The 25,526-nt window shown below is 40.6% G+C and overlaps 1 protein-coding gene across 2 annotated transcripts in view; it reads left to right on the top strand.

Annotated features, from left to right (window-relative positions):
• NELL1 (neural EGFL like 1) overlaps nucleotides 1-25,526 on the top strand; it is a 465,040-nt gene that overhangs the window by 366,513 nt on the left and 73,001 nt on the right. The gene's annotated exons all lie outside the window — the stretch shown is intronic.

The following is a 25,526-nucleotide window of genomic DNA, read 5'->3' as shown; positions in this document are numbered from 1 at the left end:
CCACTTTCTCCATAAGTGGTATGCTAATAAATGGCCCAAAAATGCTAATGAGGCAAGGTGTAAATTCCCAGTGCCTCATTAGCATACGGTCACATGTCTTGGAGTCCGGAAGAAGCTCTTCTGGACTCCAAAACAGCATGTAGAGGCGCAGCCCCTGGAGGATCTCCCAGAAGGAAGAAGGGGCTTCCGGAAGGAGGACTTTCTTCTGGGAGATCCCGCAGGGGCCATGCCTCTACATGCTGTTTTGGAGTCCAGAAGAGCTTCTTCCGGACTTTAAATCATGTGACCGTATGCTAATGAGGTACTGGGAATTTACATCTGTGCCTCATTAGCATTTTTCAGGCTATTTATTAGCATGCCACTTTCTCCAAAAGTGGCATGTGTAGAAAGGGCCTTAGAGTGCAGGTGGATTATAAGCCCACAGTTCAAACATCTTTGCTCCTTATGGTCTATTGAGAAAACAAGAGAATTTACCTATTTGCTGATTTCCCCATTTTCCAAATCTACTATTTTTCCCCTTAAACTATTCTGCTTCCCACTCAAATTTTCCGTTCAAAAGTTCTCCTCTGCTTTAGCTTAGGATGTGTGTGTGTGAAATGCAGACAGCTCATATTTGAGAATCTCTCTCCCATTTTCTGTTGTAAATTCTTGTCTGACTTTTGTTAGTGAGCTCACAGTTGAGGCAGTTTGTGATATTTGTGGGCAATAACAACTCACTTCTTCCTAGGCTTGTGAGTCAGACACTATGGCCATGTCTACACTGGCACAAAACTTTGAAATGGCCATGCAAAAGGCCATTTCAGAGATTACAAATAAGGCGCTGAAATGCAGATTCAGCACCTCTTTAGTGTGCCGCCAGACGCAGCACTTTGAAATTGCTTCGTTTCGCTCCCACGTGGCTTGTCCAAATAGGGCTCCTTTTCAAAAGGACCTCGCCAACTTCGAAATCCCTTTATTCCTATGAACTCATAGGAATAAGGAGATTTCAAAGTTGGTGGGGTCCTTTTGTAAAGGACCACTGTCTGAATGAGCTGCACAGGAGTGAAACTCGGCAATTTCGAAGAGCCGCATCCGGCGGCATGCTAACGAGGTGCTGAATCTGCATTTCAGCACCTCATTAGTAATCTTCGAAATGGCCATTTGCATGGCCATTTTGAAGTTTTGTGCCAGTGTAGACGTAGCCTATGTGATGGTGCATACTGTTCGTATGGCCTTCCATTTCAAATGACTATGTGAGTCATGTGTCTTTTTTGTAGATAGTTTGGGGAGGAGGGTTAAATGATTTTTCTTCTCTATGTTTTTCAACAGGCTTCACTAGATATATTCATCCGGGAGTTAGAGGAAGGAAAATGAACAAAGTAGTCAAATAATGTCAGGGCACTCCAGCTCAGTGGTTTTCAATCAGCGTGGTGTGGCACACTGGTGTGCAATAGGAACTGTTCAAGTGTGCTGTGAAATGTCATCAAATTCCCCTTGCTGTGGCTCTTTGCAGAGCCCCCATAGGGAGGGGGGAATTGATGATCCCATGCCAGCTGGGGCTCAAGCAACAAGGTGCAGGGCTTAACCCCTTCTCCTCCCCCTCTCCCCATGGTGGCTGTTTGAAATGCTGATCCTGTAGGATGCATTCATACCAGGAGACAGCTGAAATGCTGTTTCCCAGCCCAAACAAGCTGGCTGGGAGCCCACCCCCACTCCCTGCTGTGGCTTGGGGGAAGAGTAGGAAGGTTGGAAAGTAAGTATGTAGCGGTCACCATATAAAGGTTGGAAAATAAGTATACTTATTTTCTTACCCATGCCAAAAAGGGTTTTTTTTGTTTTTTTTTCATATGAACATAACCAAAATTTCCATTGATTTCGATTACAGTAGAGAGCCTGTTGGAGCTGGGACCAGTTTAAATGCTTTATCATGGCTCGAACGGACTGGAGGGGAAGGGAGCCTGCTTTCATTGGTTACTTGTTTACTCAGCAACCCTAGCGTGGAGTTGAGCAGATTTTGAAAATGTGTCTGTGCTCAGTGTCTGCGACAGTGTATTCTGTGGTGAATTTGAAACTTTAATGCATTTGATCCTTATTTAGCTTGTTGTATGCCCTACTATGTTGCAAACCTCTCTAGTAATACTGTAACCATAGTAAATATGACATTTTCAAGCAATCAGTTCAACTGCAAAAAAGCATATGCACCATGGAATTGCTTGTCTCAATGAAGTGCACTGTGTTACTGAAAAGGTTGGAAACACTGGTCTAGCTCACTGAGGAAACAGAACCTGACCACTTATGACTAAAAGTGGTTACCATGTAAAGGTTGTGTGAGGTCTTGTTTGAATGAGTAATTTGTCCTTCGGCTCCCACTGTGGTGGATGATTTATAAACATTTAAAGAATCAAATAAAAAATTATACAAAACAGGTGTCGGCCAGTAAATTAATATAATATATAATAGTATAGCGGCAGCTGTAGCGGCCTCAAGCTATTATATTAATATGTACAGTTAACTCACTGCATGTGAAATGAGTTGGTGGCCAAATCCACTTTTTATAACCACCAAAATAAGATGCCCACCCCAATTAACATCCTTATCGATAGTCTCCACGATGAGGTGAATGGCCACAGAAAATAAATTGCTCTTTCCCCAGTAGCGAGGGTACCTTCAAGGCAGGACTAAGACCCACTGACAGGGCAATGAAATGACAGTGCCCCTTTCCCTGCTGCTGTTGTCCTAGGCAAAAGCAGAAAGCAGTAGTCTTCAGTGCATTTAATCTGACAGATTTCAAGAACGCTAAATGCAATTTAGACGCAATATGTAAAGTATAGGATGTTCACCTTCTTAGGTTTCACAGTTTACAGTCTTTCCATGCTACTTCACATTGCCAGAAATTCACTGCCCCATTTAAAAGACAGAAGAGGTTTATAAGTCCAATTGAGAGAGAAAAATGGGGAAGAATTATAAAAAGGGCTTTCTGTCTTTCAAATCTAAAAATGCCAGATGTTGAAAGCTGCCTGTAACACCAATAGCTCATTTCACAACAGAGGACAATGTTTTTGAAGCACTGAAAAAGGAAGAAACAAACCCGGATTAAATAGCCCTATCAGCCTTTTTGCTTCTTAAAGTTTATCGTCCTCCTGCAGAAAACATATTCTAACTGCACTGAAACACTGCACCTCATCTGAACCTTAATGTAATGTAGAAAGTATCTTTCCTATGAAGAGATAAAATGTGACTGGTTTTCCGCAACACTTTGATTTATACTGACCTTAGTTGAGCAGAGAGAAGAGATAATAAAGGAAATTTAATTGAGATAACAATGTTATGAATGGCTGCTACCCTTACCCATGCTGACTACTGTATTACTCCAGGCTGTGCAAAGTGGAGGGTGGGCCCCCTTGAAGGGCATGAAATTTCATACACGGGGATTCAGCTGCTGAGTCCCTGGCTCATCCATCGCATTAAAACTGTTGAAATATGTTACTGTTTTATGTATGTGTATTCATGTTTATATACCCATTAATAATGATTTTACAATCTACATACTTATTTTCTTACCCATGCCAAAAGGTTTTTTTTTCCATATGACCATAACCAAAATTTCCATTGGTTGGCATTTCAATTGACAGGTTGGGGGCCCTTCTAATAGGAGGGATAAAACGTGGAGCCCAATATAAAAAGTTTGCTCACCCCGTACTCTGGGTAGTCCAATTAATGTAGTAGTGGACTGACTAATGTGAGAATGGGGGCAGAATCTGGCCCCAGATGCAAGCCCATTAAAACAAAGGGAGTACAGTAAACCCTCGATTAAGTAGACCCCAATATAACAGACTTCAGAAATAATGGACACGCTCTGCCAGCCCCACTGCCCCCCACAAATAAATGTCAGAAGCTCCCCAGAGTCACCATTGCTGTTGGAGATGCTGCCAGAGCAGCTGGGGCTATTAGGGCCAGAGGAGCTGGGGGGCAGGCTGCAGTGGGGTGCAGGAACTCTCCTTTCCCAGCCCTGGGTGCATGGAGCATGTTGGCGCCCATCCACTGCTGTCTGCAATGGCGCTAAGTAGCAGTCATGGTGTTGGAGCTGCTGCCCACTGGCAGGCTGAGGGAGGCCATCCTCTACCTTTGCTCATGAAGCTTGGAGCCACGAGCTGGAGGAGTCACAGAGCTGAGAGCTGCCGGAGGTGGAAGGAACCTGGCCAGCATTCAGCTCCTCTCCTGGTAGTTGGGAGAGGGAGATGGAGGTGTGAGGGGAAGAATGGGGCAGGAGGAGGGAAGGGAAGAAGGGGGCAGGGGACAGGAGCAAGTGATGGGCTCGGAAGGTCAGTGCATCATCATGCAGTAGAACCATTCGGATATAATGGACTTTCGGCGTGAATATACATCCCTTCCCCCCATTAGTCCATTAACTTGAGAGTGTACTGTAGTTGATTAAAGGACATAAAGTGAAAGATTTACTCATGGTCTCAGTTTTAAAAAGCAGCATTTCATTCAGAATAATAAGATCATAGATCAAAGTGTAGGACTGGAAGGGACCTCAGTAGGTTGACTAGTCCAGTACTCTGCCCTCAAGGAAGAAGTATATAATCACTAGACCATTCCTGAAAGGTGTTTGTCTAATCTGCTCTTAAAACCCCTCTTACAGCCTCCCTAAGCAATTGGCTCCAGTGTTTAATATCCTGATATTCAGGATTTTTTTTCCTAATGTCTGGTATACAGCTTCCTTGCTACAATTTAACCCCATCACTTATTGTGATGTTGTTGGAGGTTAACGGTTCTGGGGCCTCCTTGATACTTTTTATACATATGTTGTCATGCTCCTCCTGCTGCCCCCCGCCCAATCTTCTCGTCTCTTTTTAGACTAACCAAACAGTTTTTTAAATCCTTTCTAAAAGGTCATGTTTTATAGACATTTAATCATTTTGTTGCTTTCCTTTGTCCACCACTTTCTCAAAATGTGGCACTGAGAAGTGGACACAGTACTCCCCTATCAGGGTGGAATAGAGCAGAAAAAATTACTTTTGTGTTTTGCTTACAACATTCCTGCCAAGGCATCCCAGAATGATGCTCATTTTTGTTTTGCTTTGTTACACTCTTAAGTCATATTTAGCTTGTGGTCCATTATAATCTCTAGATCTCTTTCCAAAGTACTCCTTCTTAGGCAATCATTACCTATTATGTATGTGAGCAATTGATTTTTCTTTCCAAGTGGACTACTTTGCATTTTTTCTTATTGAATTTCATTTTGTTTACATCAGACCTTTTCTCCAATTTGTCCAGATCATTTTGAATTTTAATCATCTCCTCCAAAGCATTTGCAGCCTCTTTCGACTTGCTATTGTCCACAAACTTTATAACTCTATTCTCTGTGCCTTATCCAAATCTTTTCTGAAGCTATTGAACAGGACTGAATGTAGGACTGATCTCTGTGGGATCCCACTCGATACGCCCTTCTTGTCTGACTGGGAACTCCTGATAATGACTCTCTGGGAAAAGTTTTCTCATCAGTTATACACCCACATGCAGTAACTTCACCTGTATTTGGATGCTATGTATCTTTTAACATAGCAAACTTTCAGATTAGGCCACAATTAAATGTGTGCAATTTCTTTTTCCACTAATAATTAGGCTCAGGATCTAGCTATGCCAGCAGATTATTGTTAAATCCTAGGTTCCCTATGGTGCTATTGTTTTGATTCAGAAGGTTCAGATAGACCATAACATGTTCTAAGCACTTGTTGGAATTATGAAGAATTGAATGGCTTGATTCAGTGCTCTGGAGATGTGCAATGAATGAGTTTCACCATCCCTAGGAGTATGACACTTAATGGAAATTGATTTGAAGGGTTCCAGAGGTAATTAAACTACTCAAGAAGAGGGTGGAAATAGACATGACCATATAGCTGGAACTTTGAAATTCATTAACTTCCAAAAAAAAAAAAAGAGAGAGAGTAAATTTAAATAATGCTGGGTTGGAATGCCTGACTAAGCCTCACAGAGGCAAAGAAATTTAGTAGTAAGAATGCAATTCCCATTTCTGTCTCGTGTCAGATAGTGTATATACTTGCACATTATGCAAGCACATGCACTGTTTGCAAACTGCTCCAATACCAGGTACCATATTACAAGTAAAACATGGTGGTTAATTAGCTCAGAACATTTTTCATTTAATTTACATAAAAAGCATAACATCTTTGAGTATTTTTGGAAGGTGTTTAACTCACTTATTTTTACAATAGAATAGAGTTGGGGTGAAGACATTAACACATGGAAGCTCTGAAATCTGGCAAAGAATTAGCATAGGAGATAATTTTTATATAGCACTTTGCATCCTTTTAGCTGTACAATCTGTCTTAAAAAGCTACTTAGAACTATAAATAGGGAATGTGGAAGCAGAATTTATTTACCAAGCACACTGGAACAGTATGCTAGATACTTTCAAAAATGGATTTTAATTTTAGACTGGTTAGTCATTAGTGTGCTGTTTGATTCTTCAGCATAATACGTTGTAGCCTATTTTGATCAAGAGCACGGAACTTTTGTTGATTATCCTGCACTATTACACTACTCCATAGAAGTACATGGAACTTAACAGACAATTAAAGACGCTGTTTCCTCTCTTAAACATTATTCATGAATCTGGATGTTTATGGATCCAGAGCCTGAGCAACAGTTCATCAATCTTGAGAAGTCTGCCATTTTTAAAAAAAATCTCTTTGATGTCAATAGCTGTTCCCTCAGTTTTGAGGCAGCTTTCCTCTTACCGCCATGAGGGCTGCTCCAGCTTCCTCCAGATGTCTGTTGTCTCGAGAGGCAGTTACAATATCTAGGCTTCAGTGCAGTAGTAAACAAATACCCTAGGCCAAAGTGCTGTCTTTTTGCATCACGCACTGCAGAGGCTATAGAGTAAGGAGACTGCATAGCTCTGCTCATGGAGTAGCTGGTTACGCCGGCTTTAGAGGAAAAGTGTCAAATGGCAGGCCAGCATTTAGCCTCAAGTTTTTACAACCAAGGTTCTCCTGACAAAAGATGTTTATTTTGAAAAAAACAAAATAGAACAGTTAATACTGTGCTAGTAGGGTCTGAGCTATACTTAGGACAACGTACTTATAGTCCCAGAGCCAAAATCAAAAGTTGTATGCACATAATTATTGCTTACACAAATTGTCTGCATTTGTGTGTTGTAGTACCCAGTGGCACTGAGACCTCATCTGGGGAAAGTAAGGTCTCTGCTCTACAGTCTGAGGTGAGAGCCAGCTGGCCTTTAGCTCACGTGGTAGAATGCAGGGCTTTAGACCCTATGCTTGCAGGCCCTATCCCTGGGGCCAGCAACCCATGTCTGTTGGCGTTACAAGTGGGGGCTCGTCTGGGATGAACTGCTGGAAGGTCTCAGAAGCTCGGGATGTGCTTTCTCAGCCCAGGGAAGCAAGCATTTCCCAGAGGCACTGAGACCTCATCTGGGGTGAGTAAAGTCTCTGCTCTGCAGCCTTGGCTGAGAGCCAGCTGGCCTTTAGCTCACGTGGTAGAGTGCAGGGCTTTAGACCCTATGCTCGCAGGTTCTATCCCTGGTGCCAGCAATCCAGGTCTGGCAGCATTACATGTGGTTAAGGTTTGCAGATCTCCAGGAGATCTTGGGGAAGCCATTTCACATCCCTTACTTCTATAGGCATACAAGAGCCTGTCCTTTCCTTGACATGTTTGGGAATGGCTGGGAGGGTGAGCTCTATGAAATGCGTTAATGAACTGTTTGGAGTTGGGCATCCAGCTCCCTTGTACCTGTTTTTCCTTGCTGATAATGGTTTCTCTTTGGAAAGTGATTTACGATTCTCTAACTAATCGCCTCTGACAACTGGGCTTGTTTGTGTAAGGATATAAAATACTAGAGTTAGCTGCATCAAGCATCCTTGCTGGACCTTGTTTTACGGGTGTCCAGTTTGGCTCATCTGTTGCCATATTGAATTCAATAAAGCTGAATATTAGCCACCTAAACACAGAGAAGTCTTTGTGCTTCAATAATCTGAATAAGACTGAAGGAGCTGGCTGTGTATGTTGATATATGGCTCCAATATTTATGACTTCCCATCATTATTTACTCTTTTCTTTTGTTTCTTTTAGCACAAAGCACATAATTAGCTTTTTGTTATTTTCCAAAGTGAACTTCAAAATCATATGGATTCTAAACAACAAGAAGTCTTGTGGTACCTTATAGACTAACTGATATTTTGGAGCATAAGCTTTCGTGGGCAAAGACCTGCTTCACCAGATGCACAAGACTTCTTGTTGTTCTCGAAGCTACAGACTAACATGGCTACCTTTCTGATACTTGTCATAGATTCAAAATAAATTCTGTCCAAATATCCTTTCAAGACTAAATTAGCAACAAAAGTAGGGTTGCATATTGTTGGATCAGCCTTTGAACTCAGATGACACAACTGTGAATTGTATCTTGCTAGCTGTTAAGCATGGTTGGAATCTTAGCGTAAATTAGTTTTATTCATTTTTTGGGATAATTTCAAAGACAATACAATGCAGGTAGTTCTGATGATTTATTTTTCTTACAGATTGATCATACAAATGTGGCATTGGAAAGAAAATGTTCATGAAGCCAGAATCTGGTGCCTGGCTGAATTGTGAAAGACATAATGCATTGTAGTGGAGTGAGAAAGTGGCATAAAATCTGAATGTTGCTTGATTTATGTTGGCTGACAGTGGCTCTGGGACTGAAAAGAGCAGACCAAAGTAGGTAGGCAAAAAGAAACCCTTGCTACCCTCTTCCATCTGGCCAAGCTCTTCACACTGGTGGCAGGGGTGGCCAGGCTGACCTAAGGCCCTTTATGATGTCATTGTGCCATTTGAAGTTTCCTTGCTCTGATGCAATTCTCCAGTAGGTAAGTTAGGCAGCTTTACAAGCAGAACCCACTGCTAGAGTGGAGCAAAGCAGTCACATGGCATCCTCGCTATCTGTATCATCCCATTCTAGTGCAGTATTGTTCCCTACAGGTCAAGTTAATATGAAATCCCTTTGGTACTGTATGAATGGCTAATGAGTATTTGAAGCCAATTCAGATTCTGGAAACGTATACATTTTTCCCCTCTATAGTACAGGAGCATACCTAAAGAGCTTGATAAACATTGGTGATAATATTTTTTAAATGATTTCAATCCTGGCTGCAGACCAGATCACATGCTGTGCCCTACATTTGGGACTTGACAGAGTGAGAAGTACGTTGCTAAAGATAGCTCACACCTGAACTTCAAGTTTTTGGAATTAAAATATAGGCAAACCATTGATTAACTTAGTATTTGCCAAGACACATTTGATGCCATATATTTGGAGTTATTTGCTATTGACAGAAAGAGAGAAAATTATGACCTGGAAATGCCTACATATAGTTCCTGAGACAACTAGTGCATCAGGTTTAAAGCATTATGAAATAAGGTATTCTGCTTAAAAATCAATGGCATAATACAGCTTAGTATATTTTTCCATTAAGAAAGAAGGCCAAAATCTTAGTATTGAATTTTTCTAGTTTCAGAGAAAGCAGAAAATGTACTTCCCTCAACATTCCTCAATTTAGCATTGAGTAAATGTGATGCCTTTGACAAAACAATGATTAATATTAGCAATTATAAGAACATCCATAATGCATGCAGGTGCAGTATGACAGTGGAATGTGCATTTCTGGGAGTTCTACAGTATTTCTGTTGTTTCAGATTTCAGACTCTCCTGATTTTCATTCATACTGAATTTTGTAATAATTATTTGTTTCTGCTAGGATTAGGGTAAAACTTGCCCATACAGTTCCCATTGTGACCTGTTTGGACAAGAATTTGAAATCTAGGGCATCAGAAGTAATAAGCAGAAGAATTTTAAACAGCTGACAGGCAAAACCGTTGTTCGACCAGGAGAAAGAGATTCATATTTTCAGTTTTGTGAAAGGCAACTCTCTGCATTGAGAGGCAAGTTTTTTGAAGACTAATATGAGATGTAATTGCATAATACAGAAGTAGACTGAGAAAGGAATTTAAAGCATACTGTGGTAAGAAGCTGATAGTTTGTTCATTGTATTAAAGTGGGGTACAGAATGAAAACGGTGCAACATAACATATGAAGATGAAGTGCTGTACTGGATGAGACCAATGGCATTTCATTTATTATCCCATCTCTGATACTGCTGAGCATTGACCAGAAATTGTATTTAGGCAAATATGAAATAAACCTGAACACAGGGAAGTTTTTCTCCTAAGGCCCACTAATAATGGTTAATTTACACTCTTGAGCGTGATAGTTTGCAACATTATCAACTCTTGTTGTTAGGTTTTATTTTAATCCTTGCCATAGCAAGTCTGAATGTGCTCATTATTCATATAAAGTCCAAGTCTTTCTTTCTGTGAATTCTGCTAAGCTCTTGACCTCAATATTGCTGTGTAGCAATGAGGTTAGAGCCTTTGTTTTTTTTTTTTTTCAAGGCTATATAGAAATTAGAGAATAATGAAAGGAAATATGTGTCTCCAATAAGATGATCTAAAAGAGGTAAGTGACATGCAAGGTGGTAAAGGTGAGTCTGAAAGAAATAGGTTGAAACCTTTTTGTTTTTCAGTGAACAATATAGCAATTCCTTCTCAAGAATCTTTACCTGTGTCGGACAGCAGAGGAAATGCAAAATACTGAACTGTCATACCCCATGTGTAAGACCTCTGTTTCTGGCAGCCAATTAAACTCTCTTTAGTTCACACCTTTGGCAGTTCTGTTGATTTTGGGGGGAGCAGGACGGAGAGTCGAATAATGAAGTGAAGTAATGCACCTTGGATATGAGCGACTTGTGGGCTATACTTTGTCTTGCTTTTCTGCTGCCGTCTGCTTTTCTCCATGGGTCTCAAATGAAGAGCAGTCCCACAACCAAAAGAAGCCTTTGTTGGTTGCATTAGGATGGTTTCCAATTTGTGCTCCTAAATCTGCTCACTGCAAATTGGTTGTGAATATAGGTTTATGGAAGGTACACCTTGAATCAGCACATCTCATAAGTCTCCTGGCTCTCAGATTCTTTAAGAAGACGTGTTTTATCTGCCACTTCAAAATCTGAGAGTTGCTTTCCCATTGTTGGAAATTATTCCTGTAGCTATAGCTATATTATTCCTGTAGCTATATAAAACTATGGTACGCCCACATCTTGAGTACTGCGTGCAGATGTGGTCTCCTCACCTCAAAAAAGATATATTGGCATTAGAAAAGGTTCAGAAAAGGGCGACTAAGATGATTAGGGGCTTGGAACGGGTCCCATATGGGGAGAGGCTAGAGAGACTGGGACTTTTCAGTTTGGAAAAGAGGCGATTGAGGGGCGATATGATAGAGGTATATAAAATCATGAATGGTGTGGAGAAAGTGAATATAGAAAAATTATTTACCTTTTCCCATAATACAAGAACTAGGGGACACCAAATGAAATTGATGGGTAGTAGGTTCAAAACTAATAAAAGGAAATTTTTCTTCACACAGCGCACAGCCAACCTGTGGAACTCCTTGCCCGAGGAGGCTGTGAAGGCCAGGACTCTATTAGGGTTTAAAAAAGAGCTTGATAAATTTTTGCAGGTTAGGTCCATAAATGGCTATTAGCCAGGGATAAAGTATGGTGCCCTAGCCTTCTGAACAAGGGCAGGAGATGGATGGCAGGAGATAAATCACTTGATCATTGTCTTCTGTTCTCCTTCTCTGGGGCACCTGGCATTGGCCACCGTCGGCAGATGGGATGCTGGGCTGGATGGACCTTTGGTCTGACCCAGTATGGCCATTCTTATCTTCTTATGTTCTTAGCTGTAAGGGAAGAGAACAATTGCTAGTAAAGTTGGAATGTGGTTTTTCACAGTATCGAAGAGAACGTAATCTTCTGCCTAGCTTACCCTTATGCAAGCCGTTGTCATGGTGTGAAAAGAATGACTTACCCAGTGCAGGCGGAAGAGAATTTCTTTTTCCTGGTTTAGAAATGAGGATTGAATTTGTCAGCATGTACCTAATAACAAGAGGCAGTTTGGTAGGTTTTAATACTTTATGATTGACAGGTTTTTACTCTCATAGTATCTGCATGGGTCTGGATCAAAAATGCCACAAAGGATGACTCTTATTGATCTGTACCTCCTTTGAGTTTGGGGGGAGGGGGGCTTGTTTGTGTGTGTTTTTGCTTCTTGGTTAGTTAAAGGATTCAAGCTGTTACTGATTCTCTATCATTTCCTTTGACCTGTACCACTGTCCTTAATCCCTGAAAAGCTGAAAACAGTAATCTTTTTGGCATTTGTTCTCACCTGAAAGAACAAAAGGGGGTGGAATGGGAAAAGGAAGTGTCACATTAGCTTTCAGGCTTGGAAACCTTAAACAGAAGGCAGAACTGGAGGTTTATGATTGTTTCAGATCTGTATAATGTTCAAGGACTGCTGTGTTCACTCAGCGGTTACTAATTAGGTGTACTCTACCATGTATTTTGTGTCTCTGTGCTCCTTAAAATTCAGCAAGTATTCCATCTCTGAAAGGGCGGGAGAGGCTGCTTTGTAAGGTGCTCTGTCTATAAGAAATTGTGACTCTTTCGGGTTTGAGGTACGTATATTTGGGCTTGCACAGCTCTCCTGTGGTTCAAATGCACTGGGAAACAAATGCATTTCTCACGTAAGTAAATAAAACCTGGAGCTAGTCTCCTTGAAGCCTGTTTTGATCCTAGGCCGAAAACAAGATTGTTTCTGTGTCCATGTTGGCCGTTGATCTTTGTTCATGAGGCTGCGGAGCACATGCATGTTATAGAGAAAAAATGAGTGAGGGAGGATAGTGATGTCAAGGAGATTTGTTATGGCCAAAATTGTTAATGTAAGACTTGAGTGCTGGATGCCTTCAGATAAATACACCTCCTTGGTAGTTAGCACCATACATGAATTATTTTCTTTTCAAGGAGCACAGTCCTATATATGGCTAGAGAATTGTTACATCATTAATTAGCTGTTTTTAGGAAGAAACATCTGAACTATATCATACATTGAAACCTGACTTTTATTCAAGAAGTTGGCTATAGCCATTTACTAACATCTGCACAGCAACCTATCTGGTGTCTGTGCTGATTAGATCTATCAGATCCTTTTGAGACCAGAGAATGTAATCTCCAGGCCCGTTGTCTTATAACCACTTTTATTCAATACATGTGTGAGGCTGTGAGGAGATATCTGCTGAAGGTCTTTCACTATTGTATCACATATTTCTATTAATCAAGGGTAGAGAGTATGCGGTCAAATAGCTACCTGGAGTCTACCCGAGACTGGGGCATAGATACGAGCAAATTGGTTTTGGCTTTTCATCCTGAAAAGATGCAGGATTTTTATGCTGAACTGAGAGAAGCACCTGAAATCTGCTGGTGGAAATAACATATTCCTGGTGCTTGCTTAGGCAACTTACTTCACCTTGCATGGCCTCAGTTTCCTCACTTGTAAAATGGGGTTAATTATCCAGACCATGCTTTTATTACCTTCTAGTTTGTGTTAGTGTAATATGTTATATGGATTGCTACACCTCAGAAACTTCAGATGGTGCTCAATGGACCAGCACTTACTTCCCAGAGCTTCTGACATATCACCTCTTATACTAGTGTCCGCAAGAGTGCCTGCATTTCTAGCTCATTCCAGAGTGCAGCTCAAGCTCCTCTTAGGTTTGATCTTTATCATACAAGCTGATGGTGCCCAGACAAGTCTGATTGAGTTCCAGGGACAAAGTAAAAGTTGTACCGCCCTGGTCCAGCACTCCTGGAACCTGACTAATCCTAAATTATGGAATTTGTTGTACTGGGGTGGCCAAAGTGCTCCAGTTGCAGCAGAGGGTCCAGCAGTAACCAAGCAGGGATTGAAGGGGTTTCTCAGGAGAAGAGACAGGGTGCATACAGACCCCTGTTTTTGGGGTCCAAGAGCACAGCCCCATGGTAGTGCACCTAGCCTCATGGCTACCATGCTGAACTCTTGGTCCCTGACTGTGAAGCACTGCCCACCTGTCCCTGCTTCTCCCTTCCCTCCATGAGCTTGAGCACTGCAAATTTGTTATTTGCAATGTTCTGAAAGTTCTTGGGGCTGGAGGGGGAGGGGGTGAGAAATTGCTGAATGTGGGGCCCCAGCTCTTGCCTGGGAGCACCCCTGGGGAAGATGGACCACAGATGCTGCCTGACAATGGACCTCTCGACTGTAGAGGTTCAACCTGTGGAAAGTATAAATATGACTTGCTGGGCGTGTTGCAAGTGTTATCTGCTTTTATCAGTCATGCTTTAAAGTAGCTGACTGTATTGAATTGAAAAGATTAGGATCCATTTTTTTTTATTATTTTAACCATACTCATTTCAAATTTTCTCTCTTTAAAATGTGTCCTCAACTCTGGATTGCTACTTTTTAAAAACTGAAGTAAATCATGTCTGAGATATCGCTGTTACTATCTATCCTTAGTCCAGGTGAATATAATGGTATGCTAACTGTTGGCAAACACTGAGATTTTACTTGAGACCATTCTATTTAATTTGTCGCAAATTTCAAGCATGTAGTGTTTCCTCAGATTTGTGTCCTGCATGTTTCTGGGCTCTGGCTATTGGCTGAGCTCTTCAGCTGTAGCGAAAGTGCCAAAAAGACCAGACATTTCTGACTGATTTGCATAAAGCTCACCTTTGCAGTTGAGCTGTCACTACACTGCAGGGCCAATTACTTTACTCTGAATTAGGGGAGCCTATACATTTTGTGAAACACAGCCCCAGTGTAGAAAATGCAGCCAAAGACTGTTACGTATAAGCAGAATGGGATCTGACCATTAATTCATGCAAAAAGAGTGCTTTCATATTCACACATTTCTGATAAAATGCCTCAAAATTGAAAGGCAATGATTACCCTCTTTTGCTCAAAAGAAAAACCTCAATAATGTATTCACTTTTATGGGATTTATGAGTTATTAGTCTTTCATGTGCCTGAAAGAACCATAATGACTACCCTTCACAGGTGATCTGTCACCATTTATAAGAGATTGGGTAATCTATACAGAAAAAAGTACAAAAGGGGAAAATAATTATGTCCAGTGTAAAAAAGATTAAAATAAATCAAAATGACAATCTAGCCTGAAACAGATTCAGTTGACCTCAGGGTCACTAAGAGGCATGAATATATGTGATACACAAAGTTCTTTGATTTTTCGCGACCTCAGTAACTTATGGATCAGCTGCCTGGTATTGTTGTGCATTTAGTGTAAAAATCTCACTAAGCACTAATGTTGTAATTTTGCACTGAAGTAGTTAAGAGCTCTGACAGCCACTTCTATTACAAGCCTCTCTTTTCAGGGGTCTTTTACATAGCCATAAAAATTCAATTGACATTTGGTGTCTGTGACTAGGAGCACTTTATTAAAAGAAAAGTAGTTTAAAATTTTACTATTTAAATATTTAGGTAAAGTTAAATATTTTACTATTTCTGAATTACAAAAATAAGTTTTTTTCCCAAATTAAAGGGGGAGATTAGATCTTAAAGACACTATTTTGACTCCCCTAAGGACTAATTCAGATTTCTGTGATTTTTAAACAAAGGTCTACATTGTATGGTAATTTTTAATTGAGCTACCCCAGATCCTGCCTAAGAGTCACAATTAGAGCAGGATGAATAATAGATTTTTTCAGTTCTCAAAAAAAATTGAAAGGTATAATATTAGGTCAGATTGAAAGCAACCTTTTTCAATATTTTCATTGAATGTTTAAAAAATGCTTTTGCTCAAACAAATTTTTTTGATTCCAAACTCTTTAAAATTTAAGTTTTCAAAAAAAATTAAAGGAAATTGTCATAAAAACCATTTTGAATGAAAAGTTTCGGTATTTTCTTCTGAAAATGTTGAAATGAAGTATTTTGTATTTTCCGATACTTTTCCTAATTGAAAGGTGGGTGAAATCGACATAAAGCCATAATTATTGTTACATTAAATTGAATTATTGCATTTGTGTTTTGTACTGAAAAAAGTTTTGATTAAAAAAAAATTGCCCAGCTCGAGTCAAAGTTGCCTTTTTGGCCCTGCTCTCTCCCTCCTCTGCCCAGCATTGCAGGAGAGACAGGCGAGGGTAATGGTGCAGCTATCAGCCTTCTGCATGTGGGGTTGAGTGGAACTATGACTTGGCTTAGCCTCCACCCTGTTCCTACCATCCGCACCAGGGTGGAGTTTGAGGAGTAGCAGTTCTGCAAAATCTGCTGCCATTCCTGGGCTGATAACTGTGATGTGGGAAACCTTTCATTCCAATGCATTTCTTTCAGGCAACTATTTCATTTCATTTCATTTCAAATTTGTTACCCTTTAATAAAAAGCATGTATCTATACAGTGGCTAACAGATGTTATTCTAGCCAGATCAGAGTATGTGCAGTCAACTGCAAATGCCCTGATAATGATTTTCCTACATCCCTAAACTTTATTTATGGCATTTTATTTATTTAAGGTTCGTGGCATCTGAGCACGGAACAGTCTCATACTCAGTAATTACCAATAAAGAATGTAGGTAACTGCCCCTAAAAATGATCAAATACATTGCAGCCCTCAAGACATGGAGCCTGATTTTTTTCTCACTTATACTGGTTTAATACCACTGTAACTTTACTCCAGACTTACACTGGTGTAAATTACAGTAGAAGCCACCTCTTTAACGTTTGCCACCTTCCGTTAGTGGCCTCATAAAATACGCCTGGCTGAGCACATCTTACCATCTGCTCTGAAGGTCGCTGGACTTGGCTGTGGTGAATAAACAGAGAGAGCCTCTAAGGATGAGAAGAACGTCTGCTAACTATTCCAGGGGGTAAATCTAACGGTAGCACAGGAGAATTCCAGAGGTGGGGTTCCTCAAATGAGAACACTCTGCAGCCAATCCACTGACTGTCTGTCAGATGTCATGGTGAAAGGTACAGTACAAAGAATGGAATAGGATTCTGTAAAGCTAGATCCTGTGCAACACCTGCAAAAAGCAAATCAGTGAATTCCAGCTTCTGTTGTGGCGTGTAGAAGAGGAGGCAGTGAACAGCAAAGATTTTTTTTTAAATATAGAGCACTGTTTATGATCTTAACAGAACATATGTGTAGACCTTAAAAAGAGCAGTATGTCTTGAAACAAACATCTTCTCGGTCAAAATCTGAGCCCAGGATTTGGGATGCTGTGTTCCCCTGATAATAATAGTTTATAGTATCACAATATAAGTAGTATATTAAAACAACCTCCTCTTCTCTCCCACCCCATGGATCTGATCCAGACTGACTGAAGTCAGAACCTGGCTTTTTGAGTATCTCTCTGACAGGCGACTTAAGTCTGGTCTTTGAATGCATTTTAAAAAGTATGAAGCTACTGATTTGACAACCTTCTGGCACTCAAGTTTGAAAACACAGACTGTAACAACTCATTCCTAGAGTATACAGTAGGTGTGTAAATGATTCAGTGTTTTGGCCAAATTTCTGTTGAGTAGATGAAAAGGCTTCTATGTTAAATTGCTTCTGAGCACTGCACTCAACTAGTGTCATAAACTGACTGCTAATCAGCATATGGAATTATGAGTCTTTAGGTTCTGAATATTCCCACAGACAGGTGGATCATACTTAGGTTAAATGCAATATTTAGATTTGCCAGCAGAACTATATTAATTGCCTTCATGCACTTGAAGCAATACATATGCCACTAGAAAATGAGTTTTCACCCATGGGGACTTCAACAGCATGTCAAGATCTCACACTTGGGCATTCCATTTTTGACGTGTCATTGCCAATTCTGTGTTCCTTTGTGACTAGCTGCAGGTCCAAATATGGAATTGGTACAACCTGTAGTGAAGCCTGTTATTGAAAATTGAGCCCACTTTGCGTACACTCTTGAAAGCATTAATAGAAAACAGTGAATTTCCTTCTCGTGTATTAAACAGTGATGACTGCTCAGAAAAGAGCAGATCTGCATTTTGCTTTATATCCATTTAGCACCTCCATTTTCTGTCAATGGGGGAGACCCAGGGAAAGCAGTGTCTGGCTATGTGGCTCCTTATCCTCCCCGGAAGGATGGGGCTGGCTGCACAGCTCCCTGACACCTCTCCTCAGGAGGTCTGGGGCTGTCTGTGTGGCTCCTCAGCCCCCCTGGATGCTGGGGCTGGCCATCTGGTTCCCAAGTGCCCCCATGAAGGCCAAGGCTGGCCATGCGGTTCCCCAAACCCCAGGGAAACCAGGGTGGGTAGGTGAGCATAGCTAGCAGGGGGCACACCCCACTGGTAATACATAAACAAATATGGCAATGTAAAAGTATTAAAACAGAGAGCAGAGCAGATGCGGTGGGTAGTGTCCTGTGTGGGGATGAGTATCATATGTCCAGCATCTGTATCCGATATCTCATTTTAATAGTATTTTTGGAATGTTTATCCCATTCCAATATTCATGGACAATAAAAACAGGTAATTTTTTTCTTGTCTAAAACCATTATGGGACAGGCTGTGCCTTAGGTTAGCCACTCCATTTTATAAACCCGGAATAAGCATATAGAAACAAGACGTAAGTATTAATTCTCCTCTAATGCAAGAGACTTCCCTGTTTTTCCCCATGAAATGAGACCATTAGATGTCAAAAGTTCTTTTACATGGCAGGGTCATTATTAGAATTGGATTAATGCATGTCCTTCTGGACAATGCATGTGGCTTAATGAGAATAGTCTAATTCAGGGGGAAAAGAAGTTAGATGCAGTTAAAAGAGAAACTTTGTGAATAACATCAAAGACTACGTTGATAATTATATTAAGAACAGTGCCCTCATGGATAGATCCCTTGGAACTGGATGAGAGGCCTTTAAGCAGTAATAAGGAGACACATAATCAAATACACAAAAACAGGTAAACTTAGGCTTGTCTACAAGAACATTTAATTGGAGGCAAGCTGGGGTGTGAATCTCTCCAGCACTAGCTTGCTGTGGGCTAACTGTCCATTTGGACCCTGCTGAAATATATTAACAGTTTGTTAATGCACATTGATGTCATCCTTTTTGAAATGGGACTAATCAAAACACATTAGCAAACTGTTAATGTCTATCAGTGGGATCCCTTGAACAGTTAGTTTGAGACAGGCTAGTGTGGGTTAGATTCTCAACCCGGCTTGCTATGTTCCAATTGTTTGTGTAGATAAACCCTTACAGGAACAAATATACATTTTGTTGAAGCAATATTATGTGCCTCAGTGCAGAGTTGTTGCAAGAGATTAAGAAAGCAAAAAAGAACATTAGAAGCAGCATTAACAGAAAGGACCCAGGCAGCTCCCTTATTTGGCAGAAGACCCAGAACAGTCTTAAGGACAAAATTAGAATATTACAAAAACAAAGGAATTAACAAAATACCAGTTGAATATTTTGTGCTGAATTTACTAGCAAATATGTAAAAGTGCACTTACTTTTGGGCATCCATGAAACACCTGATCAAACAAAAAAGAAAATCTGAGCAATATCAAAAAATAAAAAAGTGCTTTCAAAGCTGGGCTGAATAAGATAGCTTTTAGATACTGGGACAATATCGCTATGGTAATTAGAAAGAAATCTTTAGGAATAAACAACCATTAAAACAGGTGTAGTTGATACAGATAAGGATCACTTTAAAAACACTTTCAGAGGAGAAAGGAACCAACAACAAAGCTATCAATATTAGAAAGTTATACACTGGCTTGAAATTTCAGAAATCAAGAAAATGTCTAGAACATCTCTCATGATAGTTTTTTAAAGGAGAAATGGCAGAAAGCTATTAGCTGTGAATTGCAGGCTGTGAATGTAAAATAACAGCAAAGGAGGGAAAGAGAATGCAGTTGATAAATATTCTCTCTAAAACCAAACACTCTAAATTCAGTACCTTTTAATTCATGGAATTTTCCTCTATCTCCATATAATAAAATACATAATATTGTCCCATCTATCTTTATAAAATACAGAACAGCCAGTGCCAGTGTCATTTATATGATATTGGACTGCAGGATGGTTTAAAAAAATTCAAAAATCAGCCTGAAAAAAATGCTAGAGAGAAAATTTGAATGGGACTTCAAGATGTGTGTTAGGAGATGACCTTGTCAATAGATTCAAACTGGGCCAAGTAAGCTACTGCTATTTTCCCTTTTTATGGGCAGGGAAAAAAGCCGCAATCTTATGTTTGTGGTGATTTGTACTATAACTCTCAGACCATGTCTACACTAGTGAGTTTTTTCAGAAGAGCTGGGGATCTTTCTAAAAATCCGTGGAGCTTCTACATATAAAATGAGTTATTTCGATATTAAATGATAAGAAGGCAGCACTATTTCCGGTGGCCCTCTTCCTCTTCCAGATGAGGAAGAGTGTCTTTTTTTTCCAAAAGATTTGTTTAGAAAAAAAATGTGTCAGTGCCCCTGGAGCCCTTTTTTTGAAAGAGCTGTCCTCTTGGTGCCAGCTTTTTCAATCCCTGGCCTGTTCTATCAAAAGAGCCGGGGGCTGTGTGGATGCTCTCTATCGAAAGAGCGTCTCGATTTTTTTTATCCATTTTTTTGTGTGTGGACGTGGTCTTTTGAAAGACGTTATTTCGGAAGAGAACTTCCGGAAGAACTGCTTTTGAAGAATTGCTGTAGTGTAGACGTAGCCTTAGTGCGCGTGGGTGGTGGTGAACTATTTTAATATAGTAGGAAGTACTGGAAAATGTCACAAATTTTGTGAAAACAAGTGCCAATAACTTCTCTCTCTCTCTCTCTCTCTCTCTCTCTCTCTCTCACACACACACACACACACACACACACACACACACACACACACACACACACACACACACACACACACACAAGCTAAAACTACAGTAATAGAAAAATAGGGTATAGAAATATTGAAACAACTGAGATGCTCTGATACTTATATAGGAATCACTTACAGGATAGTCAAAAAGGCTATTTACATCCAGGATGATGACTGAAGCACGTGCTCCTCTCTACTAATTTCCTTTTTTTCTGTTCTCCTGAGATTCTTTTCTTCTTTCTTCCCACCCCAGGATATATTCAGCTTGTTTCCCCTGCCCCAGTCTTTCTCCCGTCAAAGCAAAAGAAGTTAACATGGGTAGTTTTTAGACTCAAACACTCACACAATGTTAAGGTTGTGTTTATTTTTTGAGGAAAAATAAGAAACAGTCAAGGTATAACAATATATGATTAACGTAATATATGTTACTTAATATTGTTAGATCTGTATTAAAAGATGTGCCTAGATATATGTAAATATATTACTTTATATGACACAAAATAGCAATAGTATAATATTTTTCACCACAAAAACAGGAAGTAATTGTTCTGTAGTATTACAAATTGCTCAAATTTCTGTGGGTTTAAGAAATGTGATACTTTGCAGTGATGTAAAGCAGAAATGAGGCAAATTTGCTATCAGCACTGACATGCTTACAAAAATACTTCTGAATTAGATCCATTTCAGACTATAAAACAGCCCCCTTCAGGATTTCTGTATGAGGTAGGTTATTGAACCACAAATTGGCCCATTATTCTCCTAGTTCAGGTGCAGTTCGGTGTGTTCACCATTTATTCTCACTTTTCTTCTCTTTTCTTTCCCTTTTCCCCCTCTCCACTTCATTCAACCCTCATAACTTCTGAAGGTTAAAAATGTCAGAAACTAACAGCTTCTGCCTCCTATTTCTGCGCATAAGAACCTTTGCCCAGTGAATTGGAGGCAGCAATGAGACCTGTTTTACTTGTTCTCCAACTAGTGCTATCTCACCAGTTTTGCAGGTGCTGGAATTTGTTTACACTATTCTATTTTGAGTTTGGATTTTTGCACTAATTACCATGCAGTTAGAGAGGAGCAGGATGCAATTTGCTCAGCTGCAAACTTTCCAAGGTTTCAAAAATGAAACAATATTCCACTTCAGGACAAAACAGACCTTGGAAGTATTTCACAAAATAAACAAGAAAATAAATAAAATAAATAAATAAATAAATGAAAATAAAAAGGAATAGACCAGAGTAACTGATAGCCTGGTGCCTCGGGCTCAGCCAGCTTCAAATCCCTGTTCTGTGATTTTATGCGTTGCCAGATGAGTGCCCTAAACACCAGAGTACATGATAGTCAGGGATGCAGGAGGGATTTCTCTCAATACCTCCTGATGAAACTCTTCTGCTTTCATACATATAAATATATTGGAATAAATATTTGAACTTGGGGTCTCCTGTGTTCCAGATGAGTCCATTATGCCTATTCTGCAATAGAGATGGGTCTCCCTTTCTCTTTCCGGTTCCATAGAAATTGGTTTAGTGAAAACTAGTATGTTCCCGTGAAAAGTTTCGATTTTGTCCAAGTGTCATTTCTGATGAAAAAGCATTTTCTAAAAATTCCCAATTAGCACTCCATGTAATAACCTCTCTATCACACTTATGAAGTTTACTTGGATTAATGGTGCATAGTGCATGATACTACAGCCGGAGTCTGAGTTTTTATTCTTGACTAATTCTGTAATTTATGTGACTGAGGATAACTCACTCAACTACTCCATGTCTCAGTTTACTTGCCTGTGAAATAAGTAATATTGCCTTACAGAATATGTCTGCAGGTATTAATTTATTTTGCTGAGACTTCTCAAAATTCCCAGATATGCAGAAAGAACATAAGATGAGGCCCCCTGTTTTTGCCTTTTGGGGTTGGTCTGTGCCCAGGTCATAGGAGGGTGGTGTTAATCTACAGTTTTTTACTGCATGTCGGTAACTTGATTTATGCATGCTGCAGTAACAGCATGCATACAGGATAGTATGCACTGTGTGCATCATTGGTTTTGCTGTGGACTAAGAGTGTAATGTTCTCGGCGGGTATCCCACTACTCCTTTGCTTTGCTGCTGAGCCAAGTGCATTCTGTGACTTCTCCCTTTTCTCTCTCTCTGGGATGCATAGAAGAAGCCAGGATATATCAAATTTATTACATATACTGGAGTTGTTCTGCCTCCTCTCTCTGTTATTTTTGTGGATGGACAAAGGCCATTTTTGAATTGCCATCAGCCTACGCAGATCCAACAGTGCTCCATGCAGTTGTGCTGGCAGCCTGAACTATACAGATCCTGCCATATTTCAGCCCACAAGCTGAATGAATGTCTGCTCAGTTACAGAATGTCAGTGGGGTGTATACTTCAACCACTTGTGGACTGGTTTGGAAACAACGGAAGATTGTAGTCACATGTTGTATTTTGTATGATAGTTGTGAGAGAGCTTATGATATTTACCTATGATAGTATGTGGCCCATCCTCAGCTGCTATTGACAAACAGCCAAAGATGGGACACTAAATGGGGAAGGCTTTAAGTTATGACAGAGAATACCTTCCTAAGTGTCTGGCTGGTGGATCTCACCTGTGTGTTGAGGATTTAATTGGTTGCCATATTTGAGGTCAGGGAGGAATTTACCCTGAAGTCAGATTGGCGAGGACCTGCAGCTGTTGAGGCAGGTAGGTTTGTCCTCTTATGTAGTGTGGAGCATGGGTTATTTGTTAGCTTGACCTAGATTAAATGATTGATTCTCTGTTGCTTGGAGTCCTTTAATCATGTTTGGAGAACTTCAGTAACTCAGCCAATTGTTATGGTCCTGTTGCAGGAGTAGGTGGGTGAGGTTCTGTGGCCTGCAGTGTGTAGTCAGATTAGATGATCATGATGTTTCCTTCTGGTCTTAAAGTCTACCAGCAAGAAGGAGGAAGTCTGAGTGATGGATGAGAGTTTGGAGTGTAGAGACTTGCATAGTTTGAGGAGCCAGCAAGGCATTCAAAACAAAATGTGACCAGCGGGGGTGATATTGCTAGCAATGCCTGTTGCTCTTATTTTGAGTCTCACATCTAAAATGATGCAGCTGTTCTTCCTGCTGACAACATATGAAGTGAGGGTGGGAGTTGGAGCAGTTCAATGTTCTGGGTGATGGAAGTGCAACACTGTGGCTGTTGTTATCATACCATGTGCCTCTGCCTACATGTGTTTGTAAAAGCCTTATGCATTAGCACTATCTTGATTATTTTCTTTGTAAAAATGAACCGTTGACTCCTTTATGAATGAAACTTTTAAGGTTTTTTATTATTTAACAATCTACAGTATTTCAAAAAAATGACCCCTCAACTGAAATGAAAATGAAAAAAACAGCTTTTAATTATGAAATGACACATTACAAGCCACTCTGTTTTCTAGAACCCTTTCATTAAACCAGCAGTGAAACAGCACAGCCAAGTGCAACAGTGCAGAGCAGGCACAGTGCAAGGGATCAGGGGGGTTTTAAGCTAAAAACAAATATTTGTCTTGGGCCTGCCTCTTCTGGTTCATGGGGCTCCTGGTGTGCAGTGGCAAGGTTCAAAGTTACCAAGGGCAATAGGGGTCCCAGGTGCCACCATTCAGTGCTCTGAACTGGGTCTGTGGAGGGGAGTGGTGCCTAGGAGAATTGTGGGGAAGAGATTGATGATGTTGCCAGGAGATGTATAATCCATGGGCTGCATAATATGGCTTAGTACTGATTTACAGTCCTGCACTGCCTGCTGACCCCAAAGCAACATGTACCGCGACATGTTTATGTTGTCTTGAGGAGTTGCCTCTGCCTTCAACCACAACAGTTTTTTTCCTGACAACTCCCATGCTCTCTCTTGCCCCTCCAATGATCTTGAAAAGTGCTATGTCAGATTTCCCCTCTAGTCTTCACGTAATGCCTCTCCATTTTTTGTGGGGGCTGGGGAGAGGGAGGAGAAGGGGAAGGAACTCTCTATAGAAAACTGCAAACATTGCATCATGAGTTTACAGTTTCCCCCTGCCCTCAGGTTTGCCACCTGCTAAGCCATTAATAAAGACCCTGTTTTCAAGGCATTTCTGGCATTACATCTCTAAGATTCTTCCCAGACTTGGGACAATGTCAGAGATGGTCAGTGGTGTGTGCTCTGGAATTTTTCGCCAGTGCAGCATATGCTGTGTGGCTTTCCCATTGTGCCTTGGAAGACTGCTGGAGAGAGGGAAGTTGTAAATTATGTTCTTGGTCTGGCTATGTAGTTTTGTCCCATCCTGAAAGTGCTTATGTGGTATTTTTTTTTTGGGGGGGGCAGGTAAACCTGAGGGTAAGATGGAGAGTGATTCCCTGTAGGCAGCCAGGGTAGCCACCATTTTGAAAGGCATTCAGTACTGGTCAGATAGCAACAGCCAATGGAGAGGAGGAGGGAGGAGTTGGGGAGGTCAGGCTCAAAGAGTTTCTAGTGCTCCCCCACCTACAATTGCTGCAGCTGTGGATCCCTGGAACCATATGCCATCACAGTAATAATGATAATTAAATAGTAAATTGTTTACAGGAAAATAAAAACTTACCTGATGAGGTTCCCTCATCTCCAGTCTGGGATGGTGCCTGGAAGTTGTGCCCCTCTCCCACCACGAACACCTCTCTGGCAATGTCAACAAAAGGTCTTTATTTCAGTGGCTAGCCCCAAGAACTTCTTACACTGATGCTTCTCACCAGATAATGTTGAGATCTGGGGCCTCAGCCCAGCTCCAAGCAGCTCCTCAAGGCATGG

Source organism: Carettochelys insculpta, chromosome 6 (assembly GCF_033958435.1).
Source record: "Carettochelys insculpta isolate YL-2023 chromosome 6, ASM3395843v1, whole genome shotgun sequence".
In the NCBI taxonomy this organism is placed as follows: domain Eukaryota; kingdom Metazoa; phylum Chordata; order Testudines; family Carettochelyidae; genus Carettochelys; species Carettochelys insculpta.
Note: the sequence above shows the minus strand (reverse complement) of the source record. Positions and strands in the feature narration are given on the sequence as shown.